The 13871-nt window shown below is 41.3% G+C and overlaps 1 long non-coding RNA gene across 1 annotated transcript in view; it reads left to right on the top strand.

The window, feature by feature from the left end:
• LOC118002053 overlaps positions 1–13871 on the top strand; it is a 45023-nt gene that overhangs the window by 29410 nt on the left and 1742 nt on the right. The window contains exon 2 of the long non-coding RNA XR_004676930.1: positions 9925–10053. This is a non-coding gene — a long non-coding RNA (uncharacterized LOC118002053). The remainder of the gene's footprint in view (positions 1–9924; positions 10054–13871) is intronic.

Genomic DNA, 13871 nt, shown 5'->3' on the forward strand with positions numbered 1-13871 from the left:
GCTTTGTCTCAGCTTGGCTGCCATAACAAAATACCACACACTGGGTGCTTACACAGCAGAAGTCTCTTTCTCACGGTGCTAGAGGCTAGGAAGTCCGAGATTGGGGTGCCAGCATGGTCAGGTTCCGGTGACAGCCCTCCTCCTGGCTTGCAGATGGCTGCCTTCCTGCTGTGTCCTCAGAGAGAGGGAGAGAGAAAAAGAGAGAGGGAGAGAGAGAGAGAATGAGGGAGAGAATGTTCTTTGGTTCCTTCTCATAAGCGAACTGATCTCATCATGGCAAACCCTGGTGACCTTATCTAAACCCAATTACCTCCCACGTCCTAATACCATCACATTAGGGGTTAGAGTTTCAATACCCAAATTTGGGGGGTGGGATACAGACATTCAGTCTATCACAGACTTAGGCACGTGTTGTCAGCCAGACTGCTATGAGACCCACGTTACTCCAGCATTTTTTGCAATGACTCCAGGCCCACACCTTGGCGTTGTCCATCTGTAAATAAACCCTCTTAGGATCATCCCACTTTGAGTGGGCCATCTGTTTGCTGTTAATACTCTGATCGAGACAACCTTGCTTCGCCTTCACTCTCAAAACTAATAGTAACAAATATTGTACATATTGCCTGAAACGAGTAAGCAGTTTTATATTTTAGGGCAATCAATGACAATCCCAAGCAATAATTCCCATGCAAATTACTACATCTCTTCAGTGGTACTTTGAACTTCCTGGCATCTCCAGATTCACCTCAGGCCACAAACCCAAACCTAAAAAGGAAGTCTCCTTAACCTTAAGGTCAAAATTTGAATCCTTAGCCTGACATTCAAGGGCTTTCATAATCTGGTCTCTCTCTCTCTCCTCTCCAGCATTATCATCACCATTTCCTCCCCCAACCTCCTTCCCCACCCTACAAGATGGGAGAAACGTGACTCTGACCCTGCACATCACAAGCCTTCTCTCTGGATCGCCTCCCATCTTCCTCCTCATTTAACTCCTGGTAGTCTTCACCTCTGTCTTGCCGGGGCATCTACACCCAAGCCCCACCCGCATCCATCATGCACATACACACCTTCCCGGGCTGGAGTGGGCACTCCTCCATGCCCCCATCACGTTGTGCCTACCTACCTACATCACACCACTTTACTACCTGCCCACTGACTGCTGGATTGCGATTCTCTTAAGGACCGGAATTCGAATTCACTATTATTAAAGTCTTTATCCCCACAATAGGTCCTTAACATATATGTTTGCTGAATGCATAAGCCTCCAATAGTTTTAGGCTTTTGTTAAAAACTTGCATGTGCACTGAAATTCCTGTAGGGGACCTGGATAGAGCTGGAATGAGGATTTGGGCACGCCCCTCTTCTGTTCCCATCACTCCTCTACAAGAGCTGGAGACTTGGAAAAAGAACCTTGTTTCCCTTCCAGATTCTCTACATCCCCACTTCCCCATGGAATGAAGAGATAATTGCATCACCCCTGACTTTCACATGTTCAACTCATCACAAATTCCCAATATATAGGACCTGAAGTACTGAAGTTTTGCTGTTAAACATTGAATTTTTTTAAATTTAATTTTCTGAATAGGTAATACATTGTCATGAGTCAAAACCAAAATGCATAAAAATTTATACAGTGAAATGTCTCCCTCCACCATAACCCACGCCTCCATTAACCCAGTTTATACTCTCCATATATGTCCCTCTTAACATATATTTGGTTCCAGAGTTGTTTAGTGCACCTGCAAGCAAATTGCAAATATACATTCTTATATTCTACCCTTCTTTACCAAAGCATGACATAGTTTTTTGAACTGTTTTGTTTTGTTTTTTTACTTACCATGTTTTGGAAACTTTTCTTCACCTGTTCAGTCCTTGCCCCCTCACTCTTTTGTACAGCTGCATAGTATTCTAGCATGTGGGTGTATCATAGTATCTTTAGCCAAACCTTCATTGATAGACTTTTGAGTTGCTTCTAAGTTTTTTTGCGAACAATGCTTAAAATGATGTACATTTAATCTTGATATGATGCCATATGATTCAACGTATAATTCTTCTAACGTTTTTACTTTATACCTTGCTTCAAAAAACACTTCATTTGTGGGCCAGCTAATATATGACATTTGCTAAAGGATAAATTAAGTTTAGACCATAGATCAATGACCTGAAAAAGTTATTTAACTTTATGAGTTCACTCCTGGGCATTTATCCATAAGAATGTTGGACGATTTAGCAGAGTATGAGTTCATTTCAATAGAGCAAGCAGTGTATGTGTAAGCTTTGCAGGTGTTGCCAAGGTCATTTGCACAAAGCCGCATTCAGGGCTCCCCGTGGGGAAAAGCTCCATCATTTTGGTACTTTTGATGATCAGTAATACTTTAATATTATTTGTTATGCTAATGCATGGTATTCAGCAGACGTTTACAAAACAGGGAAGGATTCAGCCTCCAGAGTAGCAAAGGCCTCTGGAAGAAGGCATAATGCATCCGTATCAAGACTCTGCTCATTCCAGAGGCTAAGAGGTTCAGTTGGGGTCTTTCTGACTGCTCCCACATACAGAACAGAATTCTGTGTGGGATTCTCCTGCATATACCTGCTGCTATAGAGGCTGGTGTTCCATCTGGCCAAAGGGAGATTGCCTCCAGCTGCCCTTCTTACTTGCTGGTTGTCGGGGTTGCCTAGTGAGGAGAGCCCTCAGACATGGCAGGTGCTGCATCTGCTGGAGGGCGGTGATGGTTTGGGAAGGGCCAACTGACTACTACTAGAATCTACCAAGAGCTTGTAAAAGCTGATTTCCTCAAGGGGGTGGGGGCACTATGGGTGGGGTCTTATGAAGCTGCTCAGCCTAAATAATGTCTGGGCTTAAGACCAAACCTGTAGGGCACCTGGGTGGCTCAGATGGTTAAGCGTCTGCCTTCGGCTTAGGTCATGATCCCAGCATCCTGGGATTGAGTCCCACATCGGGCTCCCTGCTCCTTGGGAGCCTGCTTCTCCCTCTGCCTCTCTCTCTCTCTCATGAATAAATAATATCTTAAAAAAAAAAAAAAAAAAAAAAGACCAAACCTGTAAGACCAGATGCACCTCCCTTCAGGAAGGATGGGCCTCGAGGCCCTCTGAGGCAGAACCAACTGAGGACACTCCACGAAGCCACACCAACCTCCGCCAGACCTTGTTTGTGGGGCTTAGAGATCTAAACTCACTTAGAGGAGCAAAATACTCTATATCCTTTATCTCTTTACATGTATATTTTATACTTTCCAGTTTGAAGATCTTCTGATTTAAGAAAATAAACCCGAAGAAAAAGACAGAGATAAAATTAGAGGCCTAAGTTAGAGGGAACTATTGCTGAAGAATATAGGCTTACAGCCTTGTTCTGGATAGTTTTCACAAACATTGGCTTTATTTTGAACTTTAGCCTTCATAACCCTTTCTGGGTTTCTGGTAATGGTATCATATCAATTTTGCAGATTTCTGGAACTCTCTCCAACTCACTCCATCTCTTTCCAGCTGCCCAGTCCTCTGTTTGGAAACCCCAATGCAAATGAACTACTCTGTTACATTTCTGATATGTATTAGGTCCAATTTTTAAATGATATTGCTATTTCCATGTGTGTTTGTTTATTTCCTGCCACAAGTTTCCAATGAGCAGTTACCAGGCAGGCCCAGTTCCAGTCACTTGGATGCATTAGTGAGCAAAACTAGTAAAAGTGTGTCTCCACAATGAAGGATGGAATGGTAGATGAAGAATTTGTGTGATCAATAGTTGAACATGGGTCAGTTTAATACATTTATTTCCAGTGCTTCTTAGGTTTGAATATGGGCCTGAGAGAAAGATGAGCCCTTCTGTGGACTGTTTTCCCCTTTCTTCTTTCTTCTTCAATTTTCTCAGACATTTCCTTGACCTTCCCCCAACACACACACATGCACATACACACACACACACATTCTTGTTTTATCCTATATTTAATCTAACTACAGTAATAACTCTTCATATCTTGTTTCACAGTTTTCTTGCATAGTTTGAATTTTTTACTTTTGTTTGGGAAAGTTATATCTACTACAGAGTAAGGCCCAGGTGGGCAGAAATCACAACACACACACACACACATACACACCTGTCTTTGTGAACCTCCTGACTGAAACCACATTCAATTCGGTGCTTAATTAAAAATTTGTATCATGACAATATCTGTATGTTTCAGTTATCTATTGCTGTGTAACAAACAAACCCAAAATTTGCTTAAAACAACAGCCATTTTATTTGGTCATGATTCTGTGGCTCAGGAATTTGGGCTGGGCTTAGCTGAGTGGTCCTTCTGTTCCATATGACAGTGCCGGGGCTCACTCATATGGCTGCATTCAGCTAGGAGTTGGACCAGGGCCAGCCTGTTTGAGGTGTAGTCAGGCGTCTCTCCACCAGACTCTGTCCAGCAATGATGGGACTTCTTGCATGGCAGCTGGCTTCCAAGATGGAGACACAGACTTGGAAATTATGCATCACTTCTGTCACATTTTATTGGTCGAAACAGTCCCAGAACCAGCACAGGTTAAAGAGGAGAGGAAACAGGGGCACCTGGGTGGCTCAGTTGGTTGAACATCCAACTCTTGATGTCGGCTCAGGTCATGATCTCAAGGTTGTGAGATCAAGCCTGCGTGGGTCTCTGAGTTCAGCAGGGAGTCTGCTTGAGATTTCCTCCCTCTTCTTCTGCCCCTCCCAGCTCATGCTCTCTATCTATCTCTAAAATAATAAATAAATAAAATCTTTACCCCAAAAAAGAGGAGAGGAAACATACTCCACCTCCCCCAATTACGAGGGCAGTGGTAAGTTCACAATGCAAAAGAGCATGTAGGATGGGAGATGCCACTGCAGTAGCCTTGGAAACATGAGCTACCACACTCTATAGACCTGTTCTGTGTTAGCTGGTAATCCACTATAAATCCCAGTTCTGGGCAGTAGTAATGAATCTAATCTTAGTTTACTTTCTCCTTGTATGTCTGTCTGCTTTTTATTAATCAGCACTTTAGCTTGAATGGATGTTTTGAATTATAATCCTGAGTTCCATGTGTATCAGTCAGTATGTTCGCTTCCAAGGCACAGGAAGCAATTCTGGCTCACTTAAGCAGAAAGGGAATTTTCATTGGCTTATCACATTGTTTATAGAAGATAGGAAGGTTGGAGATAGACCTAGAACATAGAACAAAACCTAAGGAAGGCTGGTGGGAAGGCATATCCACAGTGGTACCACAAGGACACTCTGCTCAGGGCTCTAGTGCTAACATTGTACACGCTAGGCTGTGGGGCTCTCAGTGCCACTGGGCCTGGGCCTGAGATTTTCATTCTTTCCCTTATGGTTCCAAGTCCTGCATAGGAACAACCAGTTGTCCAAGTCTCCTTGCTCCATCCTTGACGAGGAAATGAAGAGAGGGCCCCTTCCACTTTAAAGGTTGGGGCTAAGAGTATTCTGCCTCCTACCTAGACTTATATGATGGAGTGTTCCCCACAAATACAAAGAGCTACCCAGTACTGAACATCCAGTCATTGCTAAAAGTATTAAATTGTCCTGATCTGGCCCCTGCTACCTCTCTGACCTCAACTCCTATTCATTCCACTGTAGCCTCAATGTAAAACACCAACTAAGTATGCTTCTGCCTCACGGCCTTGGTGTATGCAGTTTTCACATGTGAAATTCTTGTCCCCGGGGCGCCTGAGTGGCTCAGTCGTTAAGCGTCTGCCTTCGGCTCAGGTTGTGATCCCAGGGTCCTGGGATCGAGCCCCACATTGGGCTCCCTGCTCCGTGGGGAAGCCTGCTTCTCCCTCTCCCACTCCCTCTGCTTGTGTTCCCTCTTTCGCTGTGTCTCTCTCTGTCAAATAAATAAATAAAATCTTTAAAAAAAAAGAAATTCTTGTCCCCAAATACCTGCATGACTCTCTCACACACCTTCCAATAGCCATTTTATCTAAAATTGTAACTCTTCACCCCATACTTTCTGTTCTATGGGGCAAGGATTTTAACCTGTTTTGCTCAGTGTTGCATCCCCAGCATCTAGAACAGTGCCTGGAAAATAGTAAGTGTTCAATAAACACATCTTCAGTAAATGAATGTAGAGCCCTTTGCAGCCCCTTTGAAACACATTTGTTTTACGGTTGACAATGATTCTTCTTAGAGTTTAATCCTTCTACCAATATATCTGCCTGCAATATGGTTTCCTCATTTTAAATTATTGTGCAAGACAAATGAAATTTTCTGATAGGTTAAAAAATTGTTTAATTTATTGTTCCCTTTCCTTCAACCAGGCTTATCCCTCTGCCTAGAAGGAAATTAGGTGAGTCAGACAGGATCATTTATTGTAAAACCATACCTTATGCTTTATTCTCTTCTCAGCATTTCTAAATTGATATTTTGCTGATTTATTGTATTACTTTTCAGGGTATTGCTGTGAGCTTAATACTTTTCAAGGTCCTCCCTTTTATCCTTCATTCAGAAAGACATGAAGTTGGACTTTTTCCAGTTTTCAGGAATGTATTAGTCCTTGGGAGCTGCCACGAGCAAAGCAGAACAACAGTGACCTTGACTGATCCATGATCTATCCCAGAAGGCAAAACATCTGGCCCCGTAGATTTGAACACATTGATAGTGTTCAGGTAGTCACGAGTGAGGCAAAAAAGTTTACAGAGAACTTACTGAATGCAAAGTTTGTCCTGGATTTTCCCTTTCTGTGGTTTGGTGACCTACCTCCTCATCAGCGAATGTGACATCAATGGAGGATTTAATCAAGCTCTGCCATTTGCACAACTTGGGCAAAGAGGAAGCAGGCGGGAGGGGATCCAGCAAGCTTTAACAGGTGCTTCATGCCATTTCACATTTGTGTTCCTGCCAGAGGGCCAGTTTCTGTGGCCTGTTTCAGATGATAATGTACTTCCCTGTTTATATGATAACTGGTAAAGATGATCTCTCACTTGCTCCTTCACCCAACCATCCACTCATTCACGGACAACTTACTTCCTAAGCCCCTACTCTGTACCAGGCATTGTGGTTACAACAGTGAACAAAACGAAGTTCCACCTTTCAGGAAGCGTATGACTAATTGTACCACCTAGTTTTTATAATTCTTGCTTTAATGACCACAAATATATACAGAAGAGAATGTTGATGGCTGACAATTTTACTATCCCCTAAAAAAAGCAAAAAGCCTTGGGTCAAAAAATGGGCAAAAGGGAGGGTTCAAGCCCAGTTCTTATTCATATTCCTAGCAAGCATCATCCTGACATATTGAGAAGAGGTGAACGATGACATTCCACCTGCCCACTCACCCCAGGCCTCTGTCACACCATAACACTGCCTCCTTGTTACATGTCTTCACCTAATGATATCACTCTGCTGTCCTGGGATATATGCAGTGGGCAGGTGCTCAAGGGCTATAAGTATTATAGCATTTGGGGCAACATTACCCCAGAAAATTCAAACTTTTTCATGTAAAACAGAAAATATTTGTAAACCATTTTCTCTCAACATTCCCATCCTGTTAATTTGGTGTAGCCCATTGGGTTTCCAGCTTTGGAGCTTGCCTGTTTTCCATCCATTATTTGCTCCAGAGATGCCCTGCCTATGAGCCTCAGGCTTTCACCCCAGGATATTTTGACAGAGTTGGTGTTCAGTGAATATTGAGCACCTAGAATGTGAGAGACAAGGTATTTTCCAGCATAGGTAGTGAGCAAAAATTAAAGCAACCTTTGAGAATCTGGATAAAAGGGGATAAAAATCAAGATAATTCATGCATAGCCATTTGTTGTAGATCATCAGTTCTGCACTGAATTGAAGATCTACACAAACATTTCAATGTTTGAAGTGTCCAAACATTCTCTTTGGACTCTTTCCTTGACTCCACATTCTCCTGCTTTTCTTCCCAACTCTATGGCTGCTTCTCAGTCTGTTTTGTGGGTTCCTACCCCCCATCTGACCTCTATTTGTTGGAGGTCATGGCTCAGTGTTGAGCAACCTCTTCTCCATCCAAGCTACACTTTCTCCATAGGTGATCTCACCACACACTGTCTTTAATTGCTACATATAATTTTAATTCAATTACTTTATATATGTAGTAATTTAATTACTACATATATAGGAGGAAAGGCAGGAGGGAGGGAAAGAGGGAGACAGGAAGAGTCCATTTAATTACTGTATATATATTACTTTAATTACTACATAGAGAAAGTGAGAGATGGATTGAGGAGAGAGAGAGAGAAGGAAGAGAGAAGGCATATCAATATAGCACATGATTGCATAGTTTCAGCCCTGCTCTCTCCTCTGAACTCCAAATCCATATATTCAATGCCTTCTTAACATCTCTCCTTGGATGTTTCAAAGGCACTACAGACTCAACATGTCGAAACTGTATTTATATTCTCTCTCTCAAAACCTGATCTTTCTTTGCTCCTGATATCTTTGAATGGTGCTTCCCATTCATTCACTTGGTTATGCAAGCTGAAAATCCACAAGTTACTTGGACACTTCCATCTCTCTCCTTGCCCACATCCAATCCAGCACCAAGTTTTGACAAGTTTGCCTCCTAAATGTCATTCAAATCTGTCCTCTTCTTTTCTATTCCCATCACTTCAATCCCTGCAGAGAGCAAAAGTCCTCTGGATTTGACTCCTGCTGACCAACCCACATCCCTTTTTGACTCCTACAATCCATTTTCCACAAAGCAGCCAAAGAGATCATTCAGAATGCAAGGTTCTCAGATGGCTCCCAAATATTCCACTGCTCTGAGGATACATGTGTCCCTGCTGACTTAAATCAGCCCTCATTTGATCTAGATGATCTATATTCCCCCTCATTCTCTCCAGCCAGCTCCCCGGCCTTCTTTCCAGTTTTCTTCTCTGTATGTCTCCCCTACCATAGGGCTTTTGTCCTTCAACCTGGGAATCTTGACCATATCTTCTTGGAGTTTACTCTGATTCATGCTTCAGATTTTGACTGTCTCTTCCCCAGCACTTACCACAAAAATATTTGTTAAATGATATTGGGGCTTGAAGAGAGGTACTCATAAGTTAGATTTCTCTTTTCCCTGCTGGGTTGAGAGCCAGTTGAGAGAGAAGATATGGAGGGAACAATCCGATGGAGATCAAAATACCAGTTTTATGATCAATAGAGTGGTTGAAAAATGTGGTTTAGGTGTGCAGCAACATTAGTATGCCCAACATAAAACCCCAAATCAGGCAGCCTCACTCCCCTAGTCTTTGCTGTACACACATGCCCATGGACAAGCCCCTCACAGAATTCACCTCCTAGAGGAAGAATATGTATCCAAGAGAGGAGAGGAGAAAGAGGGCAGGCTATGCCCCACCACCACCCTCAAGAGCCTGTCCCAAATTTGCCATCCACATAAGCCACTCCACCTCCATGGGTCAGAATTAGGGGTGTGGGAAGAGGCCAAGTGTGCTGGGAAGATCCTTCCTCATAGAAATCAGAGGAGAAGACCAGAAGCAATATGGCCCTAACAGGTCAATAAGTGGTTGGACATATGACTGAATGAATGAGTGAACAAATATTGACTACACATCTAATAAGTGATAGGCACAGTGCTAAGTACTGGAGGTATATAAAGAAATAAAGATATCTAACATTTATTGAACATATACTGTATGCCTAGCTCTCTTTTAAGTGCTTTGTCTGTATTAGTTTATTTACTACTAAACGCATTAGTATTTAATTTAATCTATTTAATTTTATTTAATATAATTTATCTCATTTTAATACAACTTAACATACTTATTATGTTATGCTTTATAATTATAGAATATATATTAAATATAAAAATAATTTAATATGTACTAATATTTGCAATGTTTTAACACATTTAATCCCCATAGCAACTCTCGGAGGTAGAAACTATTATTCCCCCTACCCTCATCTTTATGCACCACAGGATGAGGCCTGACCAGAGTGATAATGACCAGTGTGATGATGAATGCACACCTGCCTCAGCCACTTCTCTCTTCTTCTGCCTCTACCTGCCCACAGAAAGGATATATTCTCATTTGCTCTGCCTTGTGTGGTAAGCTTACAGTTTTGTGGACCTCATTTGCTTTCTTACTCAAAAAAATCCCAACAGATTAGGGGTGCCTGGCTGGCTCAGTCTGGAGAGCATGTGACTCTTGATATCGGGGTCATGAGGTCAAGTTCCACATAGGATGCAGAGATTACTCAAATAAAACTTAAAAAATCCCAACAGATTAATCAAAATTTCAGATTATGCTCACATTGAATAAAAATCTCACTGAGCATTAGTTGAACATGATTCTGCAAGGTTAGGTAGGCCATTAATAAAAAATCAGCTCTGTCATCTGCATTATTTATATCTTGGTAAACAGCATTATATCTTGTTTCGATAATTATACTTTGAAAACAATGTAGTGAATGTGCTTAAGGTTCAAAGAAAAGTGACAAAGATGATCATCAAATCAACAGATAATAAATTACTGCAATGAAAGTTAAAATTAATTCAGGTTGTTAACTCAAAGAAGAAAAGGCTAAGGAATTCTTTGATTACCTCTTATAAGCAAGTGAAGTACTTCAATAAGTAGGATGGTCACTATGTCCACAAGAAAAAATAAACAGATGAGTTTGGTTTTAGAAATTTTAATTTTTAAAACTACAGAAAATTGCAACCAATACAACAAAACCGTATTCCATCCACCCCAAACTAGGAACCGTTACCATTTTGTCTCCAGCCTTTAAAAAAAAGTCATAGAGTGCATGGTAGAAATTAGAACAATATCAAAGGGTTTATAATTTAAAAAGAATAAAAGTAAGCCTCCCACCCTCAGATGCCTGATCTCGCCCAGAGGCAATCCTACTACAGGTTTCTTATATTTCCTTACAAAGATGTTCTATGCATATATAAGCATATATGTAAGTGTATTCTTCCTTTTTTTTTCCCACAAATGGAAGCTCATGATGTACAACATTCTGGCCTTGCTTTTTTCAATTATTATATCTTGGAGACTGTTGAAACAGGGGAGTTTAAATCTAACATGAGAAAGTACTTTTTAGCAGTCATGTGGATAAAATTCTGGAAAGAGTCACTAAAATTGACATTAGTTTCAGCTCTCTTAAGCCACCTCTGTCATCAAACAGGTTAAGGTTCTTAGGAAGCTGACTGAAATGGAGATTAGAATGCAGGAATTTTATTAGGTAGTGCTCTTGGGATCAATACCTATAGAAAGGAATAGAAAGAGAAAAATAAAAAGCAGAAATGGGCAGAGAGAAAGTTTGGGCTGCAATGCAGTCTGAACAACACGAACCCTTGGGGAGCTAAAGCTGGAAAGGCCCTTCTGAGTTATCCTGAGACAGGGAGTCCAGGCCTTCCTGCCTCCACATTAATCAATCATGGGGTGCAGATGGCCCTGGGGAGGTGTGACCTTAGGCTACACAGTCTCTTCAACCAAGACAAATTCCAAAAAAGACCAACAGCTAAGAGCTATATGCCAGTGGCACTCTAAAACTATGGGGGAATAAGTTCTTCATCTTTTGTAACTATCTAAGGACATGATTAGGGGGTATAAAAAACTCAGTGAGCCCCCATTAAGGTTTTCTCCCAACTTGTTGGACCTCATTCTGGGCAGGAAGAATTTTCCATCAACCCAAACACGTCTTCAAAAGGATAGTGGGGAGATTTGAGAAGCTATGCTCTCTGCACATCACTTAAAGAAAAAGTATCCAAAACTTACAAATGAAACAGAAAGTACTGTGTGCCCTTTCAATATTATACCAGAGCATTATCTAACAAGACTACCTAAAAAGTCTGATTCTCTAGGAAATATAATGTTCGATTTACTATTTACTATTGATTAGAGCCTAGACTCAAGGAAGTTAAATAGTGCCTTGTAGGAAACTGATAGTGATTTTTGCCCAGTCAATAAGATAACCTCAGGGCACCCGGGTGGTTTAGTTGGTTAAACTCCAGACTCTTGATTTTGGCTCAGGTCATGATCTCAGGGCCGTGACATTGAGCCTTGCATGGCTCCACACTGAGTATGGAGCCTGCTTAAGATTCTCTCTCTTGGGGCACCTGGGTGGCTCAGTCGTTAAGAGTCTGCTTTCGGCTCAGGTCATGATCCCAGGGTCCTGGGATTGAGCCCCGCATCGGGCTCCCTGCTCAGTGGGAAGTCTGCTTCTCCCTCCCCCACTCCCCCTGCTTATGTTCCCTCTCTCACTGTGTCTCTCTCTGTCAAATAAATAAATAAAATATTAAAAAAAAAAAAAAGATTCTCTCTCTCTTTCTCCCTCTGCCCCTCCCACCCTGCACCCATGTGCTCTCTTTCTTTCTCTCTCTCTAAAAATAAATAAAATAAAATAGAATAATAAAATAAAATAACATCAAAGGCCAAAGCACCTGTCAGGCTCTGTTGTTTTGTGCATCCATCATCCACTCTGACTGGACTAACCTTTTTCTGATTGCCCTGAGCCTTGGCTGTGCCAGCCATTAAATATTTTGCATATCATCCTTGAATTAATATAGCTGTAATAAGGTTATTGTTGTTTTGGGGATCATTTAAAATCACAGCATATTAGAGTCCAGTTGTGTTACCTCCTTTAAAAAACAAGAATGAACTTCTATGAAGTGCCTGGAATAGTCATATTCGTAGAGGCAGAAAGTAAAATAGTGGTTACCAGGGACTGTGGTTGGGGAGAAGGGGGAGTTAGTGTTTAATGGAGACAGAGTTTCAGTTTAGGAAGATGAAAAAGTTCTAGAGACAGATGGTGGTGGGGGTTGCACAGCAATGTGAATGTTCCTAATGCTATAAACTTTACTTAAAAATAGCTAAAATGGTAAATTTTGTGTTACGTATGTTTTACCACAAAAGAGTCACTATAAAAAATATTCAGCCAAAAATACCAGAATGAGACCACGGGTAGAAAATAAGTTCAAACAGATAATAAAAGGATAGAAAAAAATGTAGGTGTTCAGAAAAACAATAAAAACAAATGGTTTGGGGTATTAATTTCTTTAAAGGAACTAAAGATTGCCTACTGGGAAATTATTGGTATACTAATACCCTATTTGAAAATTTTAACTTTTCATAGAAAGGAAATAATCTCCAAGAGAACAAGATGAAATTTTAAAATTTGGATTGATTACTGGAAACACTCCCTGTCTGAGAGATAAATATTAAATTATGAAATGGTCTCCTCAGGGAAATTGTGAAAGTCATCATCCAAAATATTAAAAATTAAATCAGATAAAACATTAGGCAGGCCTAATATAGGAAATGATCCTGGTCTGGTTTGGGGGGACAGACTGGAAGACTTATTGGGGCTTTTCTATTATGTATTTTAAAGATTCTGCCAAAAAGTAAAACCCATATTCTCAGTTTCAGGCGTAAGCTAGAAATTGTTGTTCAGAGTTCCTGAAGAAACAAGTGTTTGATTAGAGGTTGGAGGTAAGGTTTGGGTCCTATTTTGAGTATATTAAACTAGAGACCCAGACTGCCCAACTCCTGCACCACCAAGCATCCTGCATACTCAGTTGGCTTGACCACATGAAAAGAAAGAGCCAAATGCAAAACAGAGTTCTACTTCCTTAATAGCTGAGCAAGCACTTCATAGTCCCACGAGGAGGGACTGAAGTCCAGACTGGCTGGATTGAAGAATGTAGCTTGTGCTGAAGGTCTAGGTGAGGGGTCATTTCTTTGCCCCAAACAGGAGAGGCCTGAGTCTCTGGCAGCCACGTGGAATGAAAGATAGGAAGGTGGTAAGCCTGCCCCAGGTGTGGTATAGCTACCACCAAAAAAAAAAAAAAAAAAAAAGCATTGGGGTGCCTGGGTGGCTCGGTTGGTTAAGCGTCTGCCTTCGGCTCAGGTCATGGTCCCA

This window comes from Mirounga leonina, unplaced genomic scaffold (assembly GCF_011800145.1).
Source record: "Mirounga leonina isolate KUSES-001 unplaced genomic scaffold, KU_Mleo_1.0 Mir_82, whole genome shotgun sequence".
Lineage (NCBI taxonomy): Eukaryota > Metazoa > Chordata > Mammalia > Carnivora > Phocidae > Mirounga > Mirounga leonina.